The sequence below is a fragment of the Stenella coeruleoalba genome (genome assembly GCF_951394435.1).
Source record: "Stenella coeruleoalba genome assembly, chromosome: 17".
NCBI lineage: Eukaryota > Metazoa > Chordata > Mammalia > Artiodactyla > Delphinidae > Stenella > Stenella coeruleoalba.
The window spans coordinates 64,206,883-64,219,388 of record NC_137163.1 but is presented as its reverse complement, the minus strand read 5'-3'; the positions used below and the strand labels follow the sequence as shown (position 1 = coordinate 64,219,388).

Here is a 12,506-nt window from a genome sequence, read left to right as displayed (position 1 = left end):
GAGAATTTTCTGTTATTTGAAATCAAAGATAATCTACTTATACAATTTTCTTGTACCTCAAAAAACCTAAAACTTACTCTTTAAAAAAACTGCAAGATCCTTCCTCTTTGCTCATTTGTAGGAGTTCCACTATCGATGGTACACCCTTTGTCAGCCATCATATGTAAATGGTTCAATGAAGCAACAAATAATGGCTGAAAGGGAGGCCAAGCTGGAGTACCTAGTACATTTTATATAAATACACCCAGCTGAGGGTTGTGCAGACAGCACACATCAGTTGAGAGAGTTTACAGGGTGAAGAACTGAGACTCACTGGTTGAGGGTGTAGAGCTTGGTCTGCAATGCTAGTTTTCACCGTCTGAGTGCACAGGAGAGTAGTCACCACAAGGAGGGGATGTACATGAATGGTTTCTTAGGAAAACCATCTCAGGGAGAGAGATTATACATTTAATTAAGTAATAATTTTATATAACTATAAAATTATATAAAAATCAGTGCTGCCTAGGTAACATCAAACAGGGTACCTAATCAGTATGGTTTTATGGTCTCTGTTCTGCAGAAATTAGAAGCCTAAAGAACAGAAAAGAAAGCAGGCAATGGGAGTTACACAGGCTGCTGTGGGGGCAGGCAGGCCAAGCATCTAAGAGAGGGAAGAAGGAAAGGCTGGAGGAAGAGGGAAAGTTAAAGTTTGAAGGATCTAGGGTGGTAGTGAGTGCAGTTCAGCTCCATCTAACCATGAAATTGGTTGAGGAGGGAGGCAAGTGAATCTAGAATGGAGTGACAGTCTGCAATAATTAGGAAAGGTTGAGTAGATACAATAGGGACAAAGAAGTGGGAGACAGGATGGACCAGAAGTGATGATTCAGAGTCTGATGTGTAAGAAATGGATCAAAGGGCAAAGGCTAAGATGCAACTAAGATGGCTGAGTGAGCGTGAAGCATGGAGGTCACTGAAGGACAGTGGAGGATGGGGACGAAGTACTGAGCACCACGTGCTAGCCTGTCATCTGTATGGATGGAAGGAGGAAGACCGTTTCAGAAAATAGAATATTCCTTCATTGTTATCCAAATATTCCACACGCAGAGATTAAAATTGCATTTAATGAAAGCATTCAGCATAACGCTAATCATCTCTTATTTTTTTGAAAACACAAAGAGATACAGTGCATATTTATTAAGGTGTCTGCCTTAGTCTGTTTCAGAGTGTAGTCACCATTCACACTGGCTTGCTGAGCCATTCCTGAAGGAAAACTTATGGGTTTGCTGAGAAGGCCATTTGATTATCTTGTACACAAGTAACAATACTCATTTTTTAAAAATTTCCTTTTCAATAACTGATGTTTTCTGACAGCTTTCTGCTCTGCTTACCAAGAAAGATTGAGATGAAAAAATTAAACAGCTCTGTCTCTAGTTTTCATTGTTTTCTCTCTTCTGCTGACTAGTTCTTTTTTTGTTGTTGTTGTACATTTGTGTTTGTTTCTGTTTACTTCCTTGCAGGTTGTTATCCAGGCTGAGCCTTTGGATTCCAGAGGAGCTACAGCTTCACCCTCAAGGTGCAGACTTCGCAGCCTCCTGGGCACCATCAGACACCTCCACTGAAGACCCAGAATGAGACCTTTGGACCGATGTCCTTAGACCACATGTCCTGTACGTTCCCTAACTGCTTAGAAGTAAGGTCTTTGTTTCAACACTTTTCTTTGAGAGTTAAGACTTTTATGTAATATGGAATGACGAGAGAACCTGAACTTTGAGATCCAATGGCTCTCGTATTGTTCCTAATTATACTTCCTAGAGAAAGTTACTTGACCTCTCTATGCCTCAATTTCCTGTCTGTAGAAAGGGGGTGACAATATTGTTTCTTATTCACAAGTATTATAAGGATTAGGTAAAAAAACACCTTATGATATCTGATAAAAATGTATGCTCAATGAATGGTAACTTTCTCCTCTAATTTTCTTCAGATAGGTAAAGGTTCAGTTTTCTAAGCAGCAGGAAGACTTCATTTGGGTCTTTGGTTCCGTTTTGTTTGTGTCTATAGCTCACAGGGAATAGAAATTTTCTTTCCAACAGACCTCTAATCCTGGTTTTATGTTTGGTTTAGACTCCCATCACCCAAATTTCCCTCAACTTTTCTTTCTTTTCTTCAAATAAGTCATTAAAGTCACCCTTATGATAACTTATTAAAGTCCCATGAAATGGACATAAGCAGACACAATGCACCATATAGCACAGATTTTCTAATATACCATCAATTGACACTACTTCAAATAACATGCATTTTAATTAATATTAAACTTACAAATAAAAATATTTTTCTTTATTCCTAGATTCTTTTATATGCTATATGAATGATCTCTTTAAAAAGTTTTTCAAGGACTTCCCTGGTGGTCCAGTGGTTAAGACTCTGCGAGGGGAAAAAAAAAGGACTCTGTGCTCCCAATGCAGGGAGCACGGGTTTGATCCCTGGTCGGGGAACTAAGATCCTGCATGGCTCATGGCACAGCCAAAAAAAAAGTTTTCCATAAAGTGTTTTTTCTCTTTAATCTCCTTCCCTTAACAGCAGAGGCATTCCAACTCCTGTCACCAATAATTATCATTAAGTGACAATTGCTGCCTCTTATAGTGGAAAAGAAAAAAAAAAACACCACAGGAATAAAAGTCAAGATACTTTGTTTTAGCCCCAGCTGTGCTATCAACCAGCTGGGAGAAGTTGAACTAGCTCACTAAGTATTCTGTTGCATTCAGTGATTAGAACAGAATTGCTCTTCCCAAATAGTCTTGAGCACAACGTTAACATTCTGTTAAGTAAGAAAAAGAGAGAGAAAGAGTGTTTCACACCAGATTAATCAGAGAAACATGTTTCTTAACTGCAGAACTTTTCAGGGTCTTTAGTACACTAATGAATATGATGACTCTTTAGAAAAATGTATATGCTGGATTTCCCAAATTTTTTGAATCTGGAATGGCTCTTTCCGGATATTACTGTTGGCAGAAGACAGAAGACAATTTGGGAAACTCTTCATGGGGTAGTTTCTGAAGTCCCTTTCTTTTTCAAAATTCTGACTACTAATTAATTGATGTTAAATAACATTGAACTAGTTCTTGTTATATACCCAACAATGTGTTAGCACTGGAGGTACTGAGATAAAAGATATATTCAGTAAGATAAGATAAGATTCAGTAATCTAATTAAGGAGAGCTATAATACCAGTTATACAAATCCAAATTGTTTGTTAGTTTTATTTATTATCCCCTCCTCACACCCATCTTCAATGATATCAAAAGATCATCTTGAGGCTAAACTAGGAAGTATGTATACAGTGAGATGGGAGGGTCAGTTAAGCCTCTTTGGTGACAGTGAGAGTTATGTCAGCAGAGGAAACCCTTCTGCTCACTCTCACTGGCTCTCCTAGGAGAGATTCTTATCCTCTACCCTTCATTTTAGTCATGCCTAAAGAGAGGGGTTGCTGCAAGGGATTTAATATCCCCATATATAAAGAGCTCTCACAAATCAACAAGAAAAATACCAATACCTCATTGGGGAAAAAAAAGATAGAGGACGCATGAATTAAAAATCTACAAAGATAAAGTAAACCTTAAAATATAATATAATAATAATATAATATAATATAATGTAATAATATAATATACACTCACACATATTCCAAGCCCTGGAAACAAACAAAAAAAATGACTAGAACAAAATTCTTGTCCTCAAAGACTTGTCAGGTTTAGACAAGCAGTTACAAAACACTATGGTAATGCTAAAATAGAAAGCTCCCAGGGTCCTACTACGGCACAGAGATGTTGTTTCTCTCTGGCCACACCCACAAAACCACCCAGGAGAGGTGATGTCTTAGCTGAGTCTTGAAGGACACAGACCAGGAAATGAGGGAAAGGAATTCAAGCAAAATATTCATTCTTTTCTGTGGTGTTATGTAAAAATCCAAGGATTGCCATTTCCAAGTAGAGATAAAGTCTGTCTTCCTATTTTTTTTGACCTTATTCCTAGCACCTCCCTTTAGATATTTACTTTGTTTATATATAATACAATCAGTTCCTTAATGCACAGCTCTAAGTTTCTTAATTAACGTGTCTTCTAATAAAGGGCCGTAGTCAAGCACGTTAAACAGATTGAGGCACACTTGTGAGGTACCACGTCACATCCTTGACCACCTGATTTTAGCCAAGGATTGTTGAACACTTAGTTGTATGCACTCTGCCATATCTCTCTACTTCACTATTTATAAGCTGTGGAGATCACTCGCCTATGATGCACAGGGACCACCCCAAAATGGGGAGGTGTTAATGTCTCCAATCTCAACCCTTAACCCATGGGGGACAGGAGGTGGTGGAATGCCTCAGTCTTTCTGTCCTGAAGTGCAACGATTCTGAGATGTATTCTGCACAGCTCCTCAGAGGACCACCAGCAAGACTGCATTCCACAAGGTTAATACACTCATCAAGGCACCATTGATTGGCCTTTCATTGATTGGACTTTCTGTCTGTGGTAGGCAGAAGATGTCCACATACTAATCCCCAGATCACATTAATATATTGCCCTATATGGCAAAAGACACCTTGCCAATGTAATTGAGGTTAAGGACCTTGAGATAGGGAGATTATCCTGGATATTCCAGGTGTGCCTAAGCTAAACACAGGCTTTTTTTTTTTTAATTTTTTTAATAAATTAATTTTATTTATTTATTTTTGGTTGTGTTGGATCTTCGTTGTTGCATGTGGGCTTTCTCCAGTTGCGTTGAGTGGGGGTTACTCTTTGTTGCAGTGCGCGGGCTTCTCATTGCAGTGGCGTCTCTTGTTGCGGAGCACAGGCTCTAGGCGCGCGGGCTTCAGTAGTTGTGGCACGCGGGCTCAGTAGTTGTGGCGCACAGGCTTGGTTGCTCCGTGGCATGTGGGATCTTCCTGGACTAGGGCTTGAACCTGTGTCCCCTGCATTGGCAGGTGGATTCTTAACCACTGAGCCACCAGGGAAGTCCTAATCACAGGCTTTATATGCAGATAATCTTTCCTAACTATGCTCAGAGAGACAGGTGACTATAGAAGAACAGTCATAGAGATGCAATGTTGTTGGCTTTGAATATGGAGGAAGGATCCATGGTCCAAGGAATACAGGCAGCCTCTAGCAGCTGGAAAAGGCAAGGAAACAGGTTCTCCCCTAGAGCATCCCTGCAGAAAGGAATGCAGCCCTGCTGACACCTTGATTTTAGCCCAGTGAGACCTCTGTTGGACTCCTAACCTACAAAACTCTAAGATAGTAAGTTTGTATTGCTTTAAGCCACTAAGTCTGTGGTCATCTTTGGCCACCCCAGTGTACAAGAGGCCTGTGAACAGAGCACCCCTGATGTTAGAGTCGAAAGCTATTCATGGACCCAAAGCGTGAGCTCTCTCACCACCGATACTGCTGTTGAAGCCTGACCTATCTGCAGCAGAGACCAAGTCTTAGCCCTTCGTATGGTACCGTATCTCCAGGAGAACACCTGATGGCAAGTGAATTGCTGCAGGTCTCTATGATCCTAGAGTTTACATATATAATTCATACCTAGTCCAGAGAGCAGTTTGCTTTCTGGCCGCAGTGCTTCTGCCTGCAGTGTAATGACGGCTCTAAGAAAGCTTGGTTCCTGATACAGGATCTCTCACAACACAGGCTCAGACCAAAGAACCCATTTTATGTGGAAAGGGGTACGCTGAGTGGCACGTGACCCTGAGATCCACTGTTTCTCCCATTCACCATATCACCATTCAGAAGCACTCAATCTGACAGATCCCTGGGATGGCCTATGAAAGGCTCAGCTAATGCACCAACCTAGGATCACAACCTGTAGGGTTGGTGTGCAGTTTTCCAGGAGGATGCACTGAAGCAAAGGATGATGTATCATGTGGAAGTAGGATTGGTGCATCTCGCCATCATTCCCAGTGTCCCACTTCCGAAAGCTGGGTTTCTCATTTACACTGAAGGTTGTATAAATTAGAGTATTATTCAGTAAACAGTCACTGCTTCCAGTCCCCCGACACTCCGTGGGAAGGGTACACTTCTCTGCTGTATTGTTGTTGGACTTGGCAGTGTAATATGCTTGGCCCCTTAGACTATATCTCGCACACTTTGACTTCAGGATCAAAGGACTCTGTTTAGCTGGTAGGATGGCACATGCAATGGCTTGATATGTGCTAGTGCACTTGGCTTTGTCTTCTTGTGCTTCTGCCATCACCATGAGAAGAACATACCCAGCTGGCCTGCAGTTCCCAGAAGAAGACACACACAGAGCAGAACCAATCCAGCCAACCAGCAGACCTGCAGCTTAAAGCAGAGCTTTTCCAATAGATCCGTGCATATAATACTTGTTTATGATTGGAGACTACTGAGGTTTGAAGTGATGTCTTCTACAATAATAGCTGACTGGGGCTTCCCTGGTGGCGCAGTGGTTAAGAATCCGCCTGCCAATGCACGGGACACGGGTTTGAGCCCTGGTCCGGGAAGATCCCACATGCCGCGGAGCAACTAAGCCCGTGCGCCACAACTACTGAGCCTGCGCTCTAGAGCCCACGCGCCACAACTGCTGAGCCTGCACGCCTAGAGCCCGTGCTCCACAACAAGAGAAGCCACCGCAATGAGAAGCCCGGGCACGGCAACGAAGAGTAGCCCCCGCTCTTAACAACTAGAGAAAGCCCGTGCGCAGCAACGAAGACCCAACACGGCCAAACATAAATTAATTAATTAATTTTAAAAAAATAGCTGACTGACACTGAGGCCCTAGTTCCAAGGGAGGTGGGGCACACTTCCATCAGGGGACACAAGTGACAGTTCCCCTGAACGTAAAGCTGGATTACAACCATCCACTTTGAGATTCTCATGCTGGTAGACCATGGAGTGGAGCCAGGGAGGAGTATACCCGAAACGTACCAGATTTACCAAAACATCTCCAGGTGCTTCTATATGCATTGTAACAGTAACCAGGCAACTCCCACAACCGCAGCTGGTAAAGACAAGATAACCAAAGGCTCAGAGTCCTCAGGGATTAAGGTCTGTGTTCTTCCACCAGGTGAGTAAACTAGACCAGATGGCCGATGGAGTGAAAAATGAAGAAGTTACAGGGTGGGTGATAGAAAAAGGAGATAATGGAATATAACCATGGCTACTTTGGGTCAACCTCAAAAGGTGGGACTGTAGTTTTTCCAGCTAACCCTTGTGTTCTAAGCCCTTTTTTTATTTTTTATTATTATTTTTTTTTTTGCGGTACTTGGGCCTTTCACTGTTGTGGCCTCTCCCGTTGCGGAGCATAGGCTCCGGACGCGCAGACCCAGCGGCCATGGCTCACGGGCCCAGCCGCTCCGCGGCATGTGGGATCCTCCCAGACCGGGACACGAACCCGTGTCCCCTGCATCGGCAGGCGGACTCTCAACCACTGCACCACCAGGGAAGCCCCAAGCCCTTTTTTTTTAAAAGAAGGATTATGATCTCCTTGAAGAGTCAGTGATAGCTTGGAATTGAAATGATGCATGAAAGGATAAAAGGAACTATCTGGTGTGAGGAGTGAATCAAGCAGAAGAAAGAAGGAAAGGAAAGAAGGAAGGAAAGTGTAACAGATTGAATAGTATGCCCCCAAAAGACATGTCCAAATTCCAACCCCTGGTACCTGTGAATATGACCTTATTTGGAAATAGGTTCTTTGCAGATGTAATTAAGTAACTAAGTTAATAATCTCAGGATCCAGACTTAAGTCCACCCTAAATTCAATGACTGGTGTCTTTCTTTATAAGAGAAAAGAGAGGGAGACTTGAGACACAGAGACACTGAGGGAAGAGGCGACGTGAAGACAGAAGAGGCTGGAGTTACACTGTCACAAGCCAAGGAACACCGGGGGTCACCCGAAGCTGGAAGAGGCAGAGAAGGATTGTGCTCTAGAGACTTCGGAGGGAGTGTGGCCCTGTGAACCCCTTGATTTCAGACTGCTAACCTCTGGAACAGTGAGAAAAGGAATTCTTGTGGTGTGAAGCCACCAAGCTTGTGGGAATTTATTGCAGCAGCCCTAGGAACCTAAGGTAGGGAGGAAAAAGACAGAAAGCAAGAACTGCCAATACTTGAAAGTAGCTTAATCTTTGATACACCGATTTATAAAATGAGGGAGAGGCAGTGATCACAGTGATTCCTTCTAGCCCCACATATTCATGCGTCTATAAAGATCTTGCATGAAGATGTCATCTACTGTATTTTGAAGGAAGTAAGAGAACTCGAGCAAGCTGGAATTCTGAAGTGCCCCCTTAGCCATGATGCGCAGAGGCTCCCCTGCAGCACAGGCTGAGGATACTCACTGGGGAAGTCTTTTCTCCAGAAACACAAATAAGAAAGTTTCCTTTGCATTGTTTTGTGAATTATATGTGGAAAATTGCCCTGGGAGAATTCAGTGAAAACTATTTGATTCAAAATAGTTAACACAATTTTTAAATACATAGAATAAAGAAAATAGATTTTAGTCTCAGTGCAGCAGAAATAGAAGAAAATGGAGAATCCTGATGAATGTAATTCAAGCATAAAATATAGACAGAAACGAACCTAATAAGCAAATTAGCCTCCAGGTCTAACATTAGGTTTCAGTTCTACAGGTAGAATAATTTGTGAAAAAAATCTTTTTTACTCACTAATGTCTTTGGTTCTCAATTTTGTTAATCAGTTAGGAAAGCTGGAGGTATAAAATTATTCTACTGGTTCTTAAATAGAGATGTACGGTGAACAAGTTGAGAATTTGCATCATAGGAATACAACTCTAGAGAAAATCATCCAGATGTTCCGGTGCTTTTTGAACATAGATATTCAGGTGTGAGTCATACAAATTCACTTGCTTGTATGTGTAGCAAAAACTACATATTTTTGCTATCCACAGTCACTCCTTGGGGAGCTCATTTAGTTTCCTGGCTTTAAATATCATCTTACTGACAACAACTCCCAAACGTATGCCTCCAGCCCAGACTTTTCCCCTGGACACCAGACTCATACATCCAGCTGCCACTTGACATTCCCACGTATAAACGTCTCAAACTTAGCATGTCCCAAACTCCTGATCTCCTCCTTAAGCAACTGCTCCCTTCTCCATTTCCATTAGTAGCATCCACATTCTAGTCACCATCTTTCCTCTCGAATCCCACACCCAATCCTTCAAGAAATTCGGTTGTCTCTCCCTTCACAATACATCCAGATTCTGGTCATTTCCACTGCTTCCGCCCTTGGTCAGTTCCATCATCCTGACATGGATCTTGCAATAGTCTCCTAACTGATACTTCGGCTCTGCCTTTGGCCTCCTGCAATCTGTTCCTCAGATAGCTGCAGGAAAGAGCCTTTTAAATCTGAAGTTAAGGAACCCTCCTACACTGTTGGTGGGAATGTAAACTGGTGCAGCCACTATGGAGAACAGTATGGAGGTTCCTTAAAAAACTAAAAATAGAACTACCATATGATCCAGCAATCTCACTCCTGGGAATATATCCGGGGAAAACCGTAATTCGAAAGGATACATGCACCCCAATGTTCATTGCAGCACTATTTACAATAGTCAAGATATGCAAGCAACCCAAGTGTCCATTGACAGTTGAATGGATAAAGAAGATGTGGTGTGTGTGTATATATATATATATATATATATATATATACACATACACACATACACAATGGAATACTACTTAGCCATAAAAAAGAATGAAATAATGCCATTTGCAGCAACATGGATGGACCTAGAGATTATCATATTAAGTCAGACAGAGAAAGACAAATATCATATGATATCACTTACATGTGGAATCTAAAAAAAATGACATAAATGAACTTATTTACAAAACATAAATAGACTCAAGGACATAGAAAACAAACCAATGGTTACCAAAGGGAATAGCGGGGGGTGGGGGAGTTTGGAATAATAATAAGGAGTTTGGGATTAACATATTCACAATACTATATATAAAATAAACCAATAACAGTGTCTTACTGTATAGCACAGGGAACTATATTCAATATCTTGTAATAACCTATAATGGAAAAGAATCTGAAAAAGAATATATATATATATATATATATATATATATATGTATAACTGAATCACTTTGCTGTACACCTGAAACTAACACAACATTGTAAATTAACTATACTTCAAGTTTTACAAGGTTAAAAAAACTTAAGTTATATCATGTCATTCCTTGGTTCAACACCCTGCGATTTCTTTCCTGGTCACTCAGAGTAAAAAGCACCCAATTACCTACCTCCCTGACCACAGCAGGGAAGGCTCCTCCCAAGGCTTTTGCTACTGTTGTTCTCTCACGTGGAAAGTTCTTCCCCCCAGTTCCCACATGGCTAGCTGTCTCCACCTCCTGCATGTCTTGGCTCAGATGACACCTTCTCACTGAGACCTTGCTCAACCACCTCTGTTTATCTGGGTCCTTCAAGAAGCAGACACCAAGAAGGGGTTAGATGTGCAAAGATTTTATTAGGGGAAACCCCTCTCAGGGAACTTCCGGTAGACATCTTGGGAAGGCTATGAAAATCAACAGATTGCGATGCAAGTCTGATCCCAGAAAAAGAAGAGATGGAAGTTGGGGTGGAGGTGTCCGAGACTATACCGTCTGCGGGGTTGAGGATTTTGCAGCATCTTCCAGCAAAACTGAAGGGCTAGATTTTACTAGAAAACAGTGGGCTACCTGTGCAAGCCCACAGGGTCTGGGAAGAGAGGGGTGATAAAGTCAACATCCTCGGGCACATCCGTAAAGATGTCCCCATCCCATGTTTCAGGATCCCCTGACTTTGCAGAGCAGACCTGCATTGGCTGAGCATTCAAACATCCCTGCAACTCTAACAGATCTTCAGCCTGTGTCTGCCCTGCTACTACAGGACATAAAAACCTCTTTATAAGCCATAAGACTGTCGCACTTGTTGACAGCCCCGTTTATTTTCTTCTGTAAAGTGTGAATACAACTTAGCAGTAACTGACTAATTCTAATGTCTTTACAGGCACTGCTCCCCGGATTTTTTTTTACAAATGCCTATATATTACACCTGCCACAGCATTCTCATTCCCATCAGGACATGGCTTCAAATCACCCCCAGTGAAATCTTTAGGAATGGAGGTGATATCATGTATCAAGGACTATCGGTGTCCCTCTTACCAACCAGTACAGCATCCTCTCCATCTGCTGCTGGGTGGTGGGGTGAGCCAAGCCCAGATGCCCATCCTACCACTTGTCTGTCTCCACTGATGGTACCACAAAGTCCAGGTGTTCCAAGAGGCAGGCACTAAGATGGGATTCAATGTTCATGGATTGTATTAGGAGAAATTCCTGTGATTCAAGTCTGACCCAAGAGAAAGGGAAAGGAAAAGAAAGTTGGGTGAGAGCATCCTAGAAAGTCATGCACTCTAAGGAAGGTTCTGAAAAGCCCTCAGAGGGTCCTCAAGCCAAAGTCAGCTGTCAGAGGATCCCATGTGTCCCAGGAATGGGCCTTCCTTTGTGCAGCAGCTGGAGACCTTGAACTCTGTGGTGGGTATAATGTCCTCGCAAAGATGTCCATATCCTTGTCCCTAGACCCTGTAAATGTTCCATTGAATATCAAAAAGGGGGTTTTGCCAATGTAATTAAGGATAGAGACCATAAGGTAGGGAGATTATCCTGGATAAGAAACCAATCTAACCACATGGACCCTTAAAGAATTTTCTCCCACTAAAGGCAGAAGAACTGTAGCAGAAGGTTGTCAGAGAAATTCAAAGCATGAGAAGGACTCAGTGTGCTGTTGCAGGAATGCAGGCGGCCTTTAGGAGGTTAAAGAACTCCAGCTGATAGCCAGCAAGGAAATGAGGACTTCAGTCTTACAACCACAGGGAACCAACTCTGCCAAAGACCTGAGTGAGCTGGGAGGCAGATTCTCCTCCAGAGCCCACAGATGAGAATCCAGGTCTGCCTATACCTCGATTTCAGCCCTGTGAGACCCAGACCAAAGGAACCAGCCAAGGCAACCCAAGGCTTCTGACCTACAGAAACCGTGAGACAGTAAGTACGTGCTGTTTTGAGCTGCAGGGTTTGGGGTAACTCGTTATAGCAGCAAAAGAAAACAAATACACACTTCCTATAGCTGGAGGCCTGAGGAACCTTCTCCAGGCCTCCACACCGTCCTATTGAAAGGCAGTCCAACCCTTTGCTCCCTAGCCTTCCCCCTGCCTTATTACACTCACATCACATAGCACAGATCACTTCTAACAATTTATATAGTTCCCTGATTGGTTGGGTTTATTGCCTGTTTCTTTGCACAAGGACAAGTGCCAGGAGCATAAGAAAATGCTTTTTAAAATTCAATTTAAAGTTGAATGAATGAATTCACTAATATGGCCATATTTCCAATAGGTTTGGATGGTGGCAATTAAATCCATGGGACATGGGTCAAGAGGTCTAAGAATAGACGAATGTAAAGCTACAAACAGTAAGTATCAGTGCCACTGACCTGCTCCATGGATTTGGATG

The 12,506-nt window shown here is 42.4% G+C and overlaps 1 long non-coding RNA gene across 1 annotated transcript in view; it reads left to right on the top strand.

The window, feature by feature from the left end:
- LOC307175786 overlaps positions 1-12,506 on the top strand; it is a 48,045-nt gene that overhangs the window by 16,751 nt on the left and 18,788 nt on the right. Inside the window, exons 4-6 of the long non-coding RNA XR_013824483.1 lie at positions 1,497-1,669; positions 11,718-12,038; positions 12,390-12,465. This is a non-coding gene — a long non-coding RNA (uncharacterized lncRNA). The remainder of the gene's footprint in view (positions 1-1,496; positions 1,670-11,717; positions 12,039-12,389; positions 12,466-12,506) is intronic.